Source organism: Taudactylus pleione, unplaced genomic scaffold, assembly GCF_031769625.1.
Source record: "Taudactylus pleione unplaced genomic scaffold, aTauple2 ptg001501l, whole genome shotgun sequence".
Taxonomy (NCBI): domain Eukaryota; kingdom Metazoa; phylum Chordata; class Amphibia; order Anura; family Myobatrachidae; genus Taudactylus; species Taudactylus pleione.
Genome location: NW_028285899.1, coordinates 216,698 through 227,500, shown reverse-complemented (window position 1 = coordinate 227,500; position 10,803 = coordinate 216,698). Strand labels below are relative to the sequence as shown.

Below are 10,803 nucleotides of genomic sequence, written 5' to 3'. Positions count from 1 at the left end.
CCAGAATTCCCTTCTGAGCATGCTGGAACTTATAGTGCCACATCAGCAGAGAGCTCAGGGCAGCAGGTGGATGTGCTCTGGCAGGGTTGTTGGTACAGTTCATCCCCGTTCCCCTGACTCCTGTATCTGATTCTTACCTTGATACATTAACATCCTGGGGATCAGACAGTTATAGTGAGTCTCCAGTCAGTGGATGCTCTGAGGGTCTGTGACAGTTCTGCAATCAGCAGAGACAATGGTGTGTCCCTGAGGGGAGCTCTGCTCACTGCACCAAGTGTCAGCCCTGTGTCTGATGGCATGAAGTGTGCACAGTGAGACAGGGAACTCCTCTCACTTTTCATTCAGTTCCTTTACTCGCTGCTCCTCCTTTGAATCTTGTGGCTGCTCCACCTCTGTCTTCATAATTCTGCCTAGTAAAGTTATTGATGTCTGCAGTCTAGGGCATAATTCTCTCTCTCTCTCTCTCTCTCTCTCTCTCTCTCTTTCTCTCTCTCTCTTTCCCAATCTCTCTCTTACTTACTCTATCTAATCTATCTATCTATCTATCTATCTATCTATAATTTTCTTCTACTCCTTACTCCCCATAACGGCACCTAACATGTGACTGCCAACTCCCGGCTGCTTATTGTGAGTGCTTAAATCGATATTGCAGCAATGTATATAAATCGTTTCCTTGTCCTGCACTGTACTGTACTGTAAGTTTGTGGCGCCATATATATAAAGGAAAATAATAATAAATCTCAAATCTATCTATCCATCTATCTATCTATCTATCTATCTATCTATCTATCTATCTATCTATCTATCTATCTGTCTATCTCATATCTATCCCTCTCATATCTATCTCTTTCTCATATTTATCTATCTCATATCTATCTATCTATCTATCTATCTATCTATCTATCTATCTATCTATCTATCTCATATCTATCTATATATCTATCTATCTCATATCTATCTATCTCATACCTATCTATCTATCTCATACCTATCTATCTATCTCTATATCTCTCTATCTACCTATCATCTATCTATCCATCTTTCGCAAATGTATCTATTTATCTATCTATCATCTATCTCATATCTATCTATCATCTATCTGTATCTATCTATCTATCTATCTCATATTTATCTATCATTTATCTATCTATCTTAGACAATATATATATATATATATATATATATATATTGTCTATCTATCTATCTATCTATCTATCATCTATATGTATTTATCTATCATCTATCCATCTATCTAAAATCTATCTATCAATCATCTATCTCATATCTATCTACCTATCTATCTATCTCACTTTTATCTATCTCTCTATCTCATATCTATCTATCTAATATCTATTTATCTCATATATATCTATTTATCTATATATATATCTCATATCTATCTATCTATCTATCTATCTATCTATCTCTCATCTATCTGTATCAATCTATCCATCTATCTCAAATCTATCTATCATCTATCTCATATCTATATATCTATCTCATATCTATCTCATATCTATCTCATATCTATCTATCTATCTATCTATCTATCTATCTATCTATCATCTATCTTTCTATCTATCTATCATCTATCCATCTGTCTCAAATCTATCTATCATCTATCTGTATCTATCTACCTATCTATCTATCTCACTTTTATCTATCTCTCTATCTCATATCTATCTATCTAATATCTATTTATCTCATATATATCTATTTATCTATATATATATCTCATATCTATCTATCTATCTATCTCTCATCTATCTGTATCAATCTATCCATCTATCTCAAATCTATCTATCATCTATCTCATATCTATATATCTATCTCATATCTATCTCATATCTATCTCATATCTATCTATCTATCTATCTATCTATCATCTATCTTTCTATCTATCTATCATCTATCCATCTGTCTCAAATCTATCTATCATCTATCTATCCATCTATCTCAAATCTATTTATCTCATATCTATTTATCTCATATCTATCTATCGTCTATCTCATATATATCTATTTCATATCTATCTATCATCTAACTCATATCTATCTATCTCGTATTTATCTATCTATATATCTTTTCTTCTATCATATATTTATTTATTAACAGTTTCTTATATAGCACAACAAATTCCGTCGCGCTTTACAATTTGAATAAACATTATACTGGGTTATAAAAGACATTTATAAGGGTAAGAGGGCCCTGCTCACAAGCTTACAATCTATAGGGAAATAGGTGTTGATACACAAGGAGAGGTGCTACATATTGCAAATTGGTCCAGCCCGATTGCAGATGTTCTTGGTGGGCTGTATAATCCAATCACACTGGAAAGTTTGCCTAGGGTTAAGAGAATGTTAAATTGAAGACAGAAGATGTGATAGGTGTTTACTATAAGAAGAGAGTTAGATAGGGAACTATAAAAGGTTAGGTGGGCGGTCCTGGAATCTGATAAGCTTGTCTGAAGAGGTGAGTTTTCAGAGAACGCTTGAATGTTTGGAAACTAGTGGAATGTGTTATTGTGCGTGGGAGGGCATTCCACAGGGTGGGTGCAGCCCAAAAAAGTCCTGTAACCGTGCATGGGAACAAGTAATGCGCGGGGATGAAAGACGTAGATCTTGTGCAGAGCGGAGATGTCGGGATGGAAGATATTTTGAGATAAGTGAAGAGATGTATGTTGGTGTGGTTTGGTGAATAGCTTTATGTGTGAGTGTAAGTATTTTAAATTGAATACGGTAGAAGACCGGCAGCCAATGGAGAGACTGACAGAGTGGATCAGCAGACACTGAGCGCTTGGTGAGAAAGATCAACCTCGCAGCTGCATTCAAAATGAATTGTAGTGGGGAGAGCCTGTTTTTGGGAAGACCAATAAGTAGACTATTGCAATAGTCAATGCGGGAAATTATGAGTGCGTGTATTAGAGTTTATGCAGTGTCTTGCGTAAGATATGGTCGAATTTTGGCTATGTTTTTTAGATGTATGTAACAGGATTTAGAGACAGATTGAATATGGGGAACAAAAGACAGTTCAGAGTCAAGGATGACACCAAGGCAGCGAGCTTGTGGGGTGGGGTTGATTGTCAAGTTGTCAACGGTAATAGAGATATCAGGTTGGTAGCTATTATTGGCCGGTGGAAATATAATTAATTCTGTTTTAGTAATATTAAGTTTGAAGTGGCGAGATAACATCCAAGATGAAATGGCAGAGAGACATTCAGTGACACGGACCAGCACAGATGGTGACAAATCTGGGGAGGATAGGTAGATTTGAGTATCATCCGCATACAGATGATATTGAACACCAAAAGAGCTGATTAGTTTGCCAAGAGAGGTGGTATATATTGAGAAAAGCAGAGGACCTAATACTGAACCTTGTGGTACTCCAACTGATAGAGGTAACGAAGTGGAGGTAGAATTAGAAAAGCGAACAGTGAAAGAGCGATTAGATAGGTAGGATGAGAACCAAGAAAGGGCTGTGTCTTGAAGACCTAGGGATTGTAGTGTTTGTATGAGAAGAGAGTGGTCAACAGCGTCAAAGACAGCAGAGAGATCTAGAAGAATTAGAAGTGAATAATGGCCTTTAGCCTTGGCAGTGACCAGATCATTTACTACCTTAGTCAGTTCTGTCTCAGTGGAGTGTTGGGAACGAAAGCCTGACTGAAGTGGATCCACTAAGTTGTGGGTTTTAAGAAAGTGTGTAAGGCGAGTGTAGGCAAGTCTCTCCAGTAGCTTGGAGGGGCAAGGGAGCTGGGAGATAGGATGGTAATTTGAGAGAGAGTTAGGGGCAGAATTTAGTTTTTTTCAAAATGGGAGTGATCATTGCATGCTTGAACAGTGATGGAAATATACCAGTAGAGAGATTACAGATTTTAGTTAAGTGTGGAATGAGCACAGGAGACAGAGCTTTACTGATTTGTGAGGGTATAGGATCAAGAGGAGAGGTAGTAGAGTAGGAGGATGAGAAGAGTGTAGCTACTTCATCTTCATTAGTGGGGTCAAATGATGAGAACGTGCCACTGGGTTCCGGTAGGGGATTGAACAAGACCCTGGCTGAGGAAGTGCATACCATTTCATTTAGGATATTATCAATCTTGTTCTTGAAATAGGAAGCGAGATCTTGTGTACTGATAGTAGCAGGTGGGTTGGGTGACGGAGGGGTAAGAAGTGATTTAAATGTATTAAAAAGTTGCTTGGGGTTAGAGGTTTGGGCAGAGATAACAGATTGGAAATATATCTGTTTGGCATTATCCAGTGCATTACGATAAGAGTGGTAGATCCTGTTATATGTGAGGAAGTCACTTGGAGTATGAGACTTTCGCCACTGACGTTCTACTTTACCTGAGAGTTTTTGTAGGTGTCTTGTGAATTTGGAATGCCACGGTTGACATCTAAGTCTACGCGGAATGTGATGGGTAGCTGGAGCTACTTCATCAAGGGCTACTTCTAGGGTCTGGTTCAGGTGTGATACAGCAGTCTCAGGAGAAGTGAAACTAGAAATAGGCAAGAGTGATTGTTGCAGAGAGGTGGATAGTTGTTCAAAATTAATAGCATTAATATCTCTGCGGGTTAGAGGAGGTTTGGTGGATCTGCTTGGCATTGAAGTTGAAGTAATGGAGGAGAGTGTGCAGGTGATAAGGTTATGATCTGAGAGAGGGAAAGGAGAATTAGTGAAATCAGAGACTGAGCATAGTCTGGTAAATACAAGATCAAGGCAGTGGCCATCTTGATGAGTAGAGGAGTCCATTGGGAGAGGCCAAGAGACGATGTTAAGGATAGAAGTTTGGAGGCATGAGGGGATTGTGGACTGTCAATGGGGATATTGAAATCACCCATGATGATGGTGGAGATGTCAAAGGATAGGAAGTGAGGGAGCCAGGCAGAAAAATGTTCCAGAAATTGATTGGGTGGTCCAGGTGGGCGATAGATAGCAGCAACTCATAGAGAGAAAGGAGTGAAAGTCCTAATAGAATGTACTTCAAATGATGTAATGTAAGGGATGGTACCTGTGGAATAACTGTATGTAAAAGATTGGGACAGTAGTATTCCTACTCCAGCTCCTTTACTATTACCAGGCCTGGAGGTGTGTGTGAAGTGTAGGCCACCATGTGAGAGTGGTGCAGGAGAGACAGTGTCTGATTGTGTGAGCCATGTTTCTGTTAATGCCAGAAGATTGAGGTTATATGAAATAAAGAGGTCATGGATGGATGTTGCAGACAGAGCGTGCGTTCCATAAGGCACATTTCAGTGTTTTGGAGGGTGATGGGAGGCATGTGATGTGTCTGAGGTTTGCTGGATTTATATTCCGTTGTGAGTAGGGCATGCGGGTAGGGCCTGGATTTGGTGATATGTCAACAGCTAAGAGAAGTAGAAGGAGAGAGATATAAATATAGTTCTGGGTTTTGTATGAAAGTTTTTTATGGTGACAGATTGTGGATGTTATGGTCAATTTAGAAAGATAAGTAAATAGCTCATGTGTGTTCACAAGAGGGGAGTAGATTATTGAGGCTGCAATGTGTACAGTGGGGTGAGCTGCAGGGAGAGTAAAGGATGTAATAGCCTTAGAGAACATGCCATGGAGTGAAATAAGAATGAATAATATTTGGTACACGATGAATAAAAAGAGAAAATCCTTAGAATACAATTACTTATAGTTTGCATTTAGAAATTACCTGCTTTTTGATGTTGTTCAATGTTTGTTCAACTGTTTTTTAACTGTTCATTTTGATACTTTATGCATAGGATACTTCATGCATGGGATGCCCAGCTCTCTAGATCTGACTAGTAAGATATACTGTGGCTGATTAACATAGGCTACATCTGAGACATGTCCAGCTGACCTAAGGTGTTAAATTGCCTTGTGTTTGACTATGTAAACAACAGACCAGCATGCCATCATAAACTATGCTTCACTAACAACAACATCATCACACAAATAGGAAATGACTATTGCAACAATTTAAGATATCACATACATTTAAATAAGTTGAATGAATAAAGTTCAGAGTATGATTGCAGGAGGGTGGAGATCACATACATTTAAATAAGTTGAATGAATAAAGGGCCTTACCAGAGCGCTCGCTCTGAATCAGGGCCCTCCTACCTTTTTTTGGAGCGTCCTCATGGACGCTCGCATAGCTGTGGGTTACCACCCACAGCTAGAGCGAGAGTCCATGATGATGGTCACGATGGTCTTGACCATCGCGACCATCGGGCTTGCGACGGACACCCTGCGGTTGGGTCTCGCTGCCGCAAGCCCTGGAGTGATTTTTGCTCTATCAGAGCCAAAATCACTCCCACTGACATCACTAGTGATGTCAGTGGGGCCGGCTTGAGACGGTAGGCAGTCTCATGGGAATGCCTCCGTCTGGCAGGCACGCCCCCGGCATGCCCACCAAAGGGGGCGTGCTGTCAATCAACATCGACAGCACGCCCCCTTTGGTGCGAGACCCGGAGCGATGGAAATCCCGTCGCTCCCCGGGTCTCGCGCATGCGCATGACGGAGCTCCCTCCGTCGTGCGCATGCGCAGTGGGGAACATCGACCCACTTGCGAGCGTACTGCCGCTCGCAATCGGGTCTGAATGACCCCCAAAGTTCAGAGTATGATTGCAGGAGGGTGGAGATCACATACATTTAAATAAGTTGAATGAATAAAGGGGGTCATTTATTGTATAGCAATTGCAAGATGCTGTTACTGATGCCAACATATTTGTTTTCTCTCATTTCAGGCAATTCAGGATATGGGTGTCAACCCTGGCTTATGACACCTCTGTTTCAGCCACAGACTCCTTCTCAATGAGACGGGTATATCAACTTGGAACTTAATAGAACGCACCTTTGGGCTACTGAAGAGTTGGTTCAGATGACTTGATAAATCAGATGGTGCGCTCCTCTACGCTCCCAAAAATGTTAGTGACATTGTAAATGCATGTTTCACCTGGACAATATTGTGACACACAGCGATGAGCCAGGGATCCCTTTAACATCTGAGCATGTGGTGAAGGCAGAGAAGGGAAGGGAGGTTAGAGAGCTGCTGATCCAGCACTAGTTCAAGTACAAGTCAAGTCCTAAAAATATTGCTCTTTTTTTCTGATGCAAGTTTAGTTATTTTTATTTATTTTTATTTTATCATTTAAAAAAAAAAAAATAGGTTTTACTACTCTAACTAACTATGGGCCTGATTCAGACCCACTCGCGAGCGGCTGTCCGCTCGCAAGTGGGTCGATGGTGTGCACTGCGCATGCGCTCGACGGAGGGAGCGCCGTCGTGCGCATGCGCGAGACGTGACGAGCGAAGGACTTTCCATCGCTCGTTGTGTCTGATCAAAGGGGGCGTGCTGTCGATGTTGATTGACAGCACGCCCCCTTTGGTGGGCGTGCCCGGGGCGTGCCTGCCAGACGGAGGCGTTCCCAAGGGAACGCCTACCGTCTGAAGCCGGCCCCACTGACATCACTAGTGATGTCAGTGGGAGTGATTTTGGCTCTGATAGAGCCAAAATCACTCCTGGCCTTGCGGTTGAAAAACCGAACCGCAGGCTTTCACTCGCAGTTCCGATGGTCGCGATGGTCAAGACCATCGCGACCATCATTTTGCACGCTCGTATATGCTGTGGGCGGTGACCCACAGCTATACGAGCGTCCAGGAGGACGCTCCATATTAATGGAGGTGGGCCCTGATTCAGAGCGAGCACTCTGGTCAGAGCGTCCGGCTCTGAATCAGGGCCAAAGTTCAGAGTATGATTGCAGGAGGGTGGAGATCACATACCTGAGAGATGAGAAAAGAAGATGGTTAGATCCAGATAAATCTAAATTGGTTTTTAACTGTTCATTTTGATACTTTATGCATGGGATGCCCAGCTCAATCGAGCCCAGCTCGATATACAGATATATCTGTATCTATCTATCATCTATCTATCTATCTATCTATCTATCTATCTATCTATCTCATATTTATTTATTTCATATCTATCTATCTCATATCTATCTATCATCTATCTCATATCTATCTATCTATCTATCTATCTATCTCATATTTATCTATCTATATATCTATTTATCTATCATATATCTGTATCTATCTATCTATCTATCTATCTATCTATCTATCTATCTATCTATCTATCTCATATCTATCTATCTATCTATCTATCTATCTATCTATCTATCTATCTATCTCATATCTATCTATTTCATATCTATCTATCTATCTATCTATCTCATATCTATCTATCTATCTATCTCATATCTATCTATCTCATATCTATCCATCTATCTATCTATCTATCTATCTCATATCTATCTATCTATCTATCTATCTATCTATCTATCTATCTATCTATCTATCTATCTCATATCTATCTCATATCTATCTATCTATCTCATATCTATCTATCTATCTATCTATCTATCTATCTATCTATCTCATATCTCTCTATCTCATATATTTTAATCTATCTATCAATCTCATATCTATCTATCTCATATCTATCTATCTATCTATCTATCTATCTATCTCATATCTATCTATCTATCTATCTCATATCTATCTATCTCATATATTTTTATCTATCTATCTATCTATCTATCTCATATGGCCGTCTGCATGTAATTTTTATTCATGTAGTTTATGGTACTTGGTGTTGCTTTGTGACTCGTGCTTATTCACAAAGGTTAGTCAGGGGTGCCGAGAGGGGGGGAAGCGGCTACTAATTAGCCAGGCCTGGGCTTGCCGCCTCCCTCCCTCTTACCTGTCAGCTGAGCAGCCCAGCACAAGCTGCTGTGTGCTAGGCCGCAAAGAGAGACTTACTTGCTGCTGCAGATCAGCATCAGCAGTCTCCTCTGTCTGTGGGGGGTAGCGATCATGCCCCCCCTGGATTTTTGCTGGGCTGAGGGGCTCACAGCACCCCCCCAGCAAGTAGGATTTTTTTCAGCAAGGGGTGTGGCCACGCCTCCCGTGATTAGGCCACGCCCCCTCACCTGGGCACGGGCTACCTCTTAACGGCCCTGGGGTTACTGCATATACCTTAGTGCACGGTTTAAGTAGCGCTGTAGCTATATTCTTTTGCCATTTTTATGTCCCACAGTGGAACGCACGCACTGACGCATTTCTCACTGGGGAACCACTATTTTGATTCAGCAACATGGTGCGCAAGCGTTCCAATTAGAGATGTGTAGTTTGGGTCTCCGGAAAGCTGAATCCACCTGAATTCCTTGAATCTGGACAGATCCGAGTCGCGGTTCTAATCTCCTAAGGAGATCCGGATAAATCTGAGTCGCGGTTCTGATCTTCCCGTGGTTTGGAATTCGGATTTTAAAGCCAAAATTCGGGTTTTGGTTTGCAAAATATACATGATTTTAGCTGATTTTAAATGTCAATATTTCTGGCACGCTTATTGTATATTTTAATGGTGATTTGAGTAATTGGGGGGTGTGTTCACTATTATCAGTACGGGAATATATATGCGTTAGGATTACACTTAGAGGTGACAACGGTCCATACTAAGACCGCAACGTTGATGATGCTTTTTCTTGGTATTGCCCGGTGATTATTTCCAGTGCACCCCATGCATTCCGAGTGCACCCCGTTTTTGCAGTGCAGCAATTGCCATTTTTCTATTTCTCTTTATAAGGAGGCATAGCCATGCCCAGTGGTGTCACTAGGGGGGTTCGGGCCACTCTGGGTGACACCATCCGAGAGGTGACACCAAAATAGCAGAGCCTGGCTGGTTTTACCCGTCGGCGAACAGCGGCGATGGATGATGTGCGCATTCCTACGCTCATTATAGCTACGTCCATGAATAAAATGGTGTTTATATCACTCAATATGTGTTAGTTATTTATCCCATGTACATGTCCTGAGAAGCCAACTGCAGATGAGTCTGCTGGCAAGGGTGAAGGACCGGGGCATTAAGGGTCCACCAGGGAATGTAGTGGTAGGGGCCCAAGCTAAGGGGCGTGGCCAGCTACCAAAGAGGGTGCGGTCAACCACAACAGATCAACTTGGCCAAAACTTAGAGAGGACATGCAATAGTGGGGACAGAGGTGTGTCAGGACCACCCACTCTGATTGGTAGAAGGACTCATCTTGAAACAAATCAAGCACCCAAGTTCATCCATGATCCTGCTCCATACCTAAAGGAGGGGGTGGGGTCCTCAGGCAGTAGGGCCCACCGGCGATTTCCCCTGTACACCTGTGGGCCAGTCCAACCCTGTACTCACTTTCCCGCACTAACGGCACTGCATGCAATGTAGACCCAGCCATGCATATAGAGGGCAGGCATTCCCATCTCTACCTTTGTGCACCTTGCCTTTACCTTTGTGCACCTTGCCTCTACCTTTGTGCACCTTGCCTCTACCTTTGTGCACCTTGCCTCTACCTTTGTGCACCGTGCCTCTGAGCAGCAGGGAGAACACGGGCACCAACACTACAACGCACAGTAGAGACAGCCAGAGGTGAGTATGGCCAGTACATTGCTCTTCTTTATGTTTTTATGGATAACCCTCTAGTAATCTGCACTAGTAATAGTAAAAGGTCAATGCTTCATTTACATCATTGCAACATGTAATCTTTAGAATTGTCTATAAATATATCTTCTGGCGATACTTCGCAATGCAGACAAAATTCTTGGAACTTTTCAGGAAATAAAACTTCCCCCTGAAACCCGCATCATCTTCTGCAGGTGTCCGTACAAGATATTGTGCAACTAAATACTGCATTTCTCTCTGACGGCTTGATTCCAATTTCTTTCCACATTTTTGATAACAACTATACAAGATTGGACTGGCCCACAGGGGTACAGGGAAAA

The 10,803-nt window shown here is 41.7% G+C and overlaps 1 protein-coding gene across 1 annotated transcript in view; it reads right to left on the bottom strand.

The window, feature by feature from the left end:
- Positions 1–269, bottom strand: part of KCNE3 (potassium voltage-gated channel subfamily E regulatory subunit 3) — a 17,238-nt gene extending 16,969 nt beyond the window's left edge. The window contains exon 1 of the mRNA XM_088463926.1: positions 138–269. The gene's annotated coding sequence lies outside the window, so the exon portion shown is untranslated. The remainder of the gene's footprint in view (positions 1–137) is intronic.
- Positions 270–10,803: the final 10,534 nt, after the last annotated feature.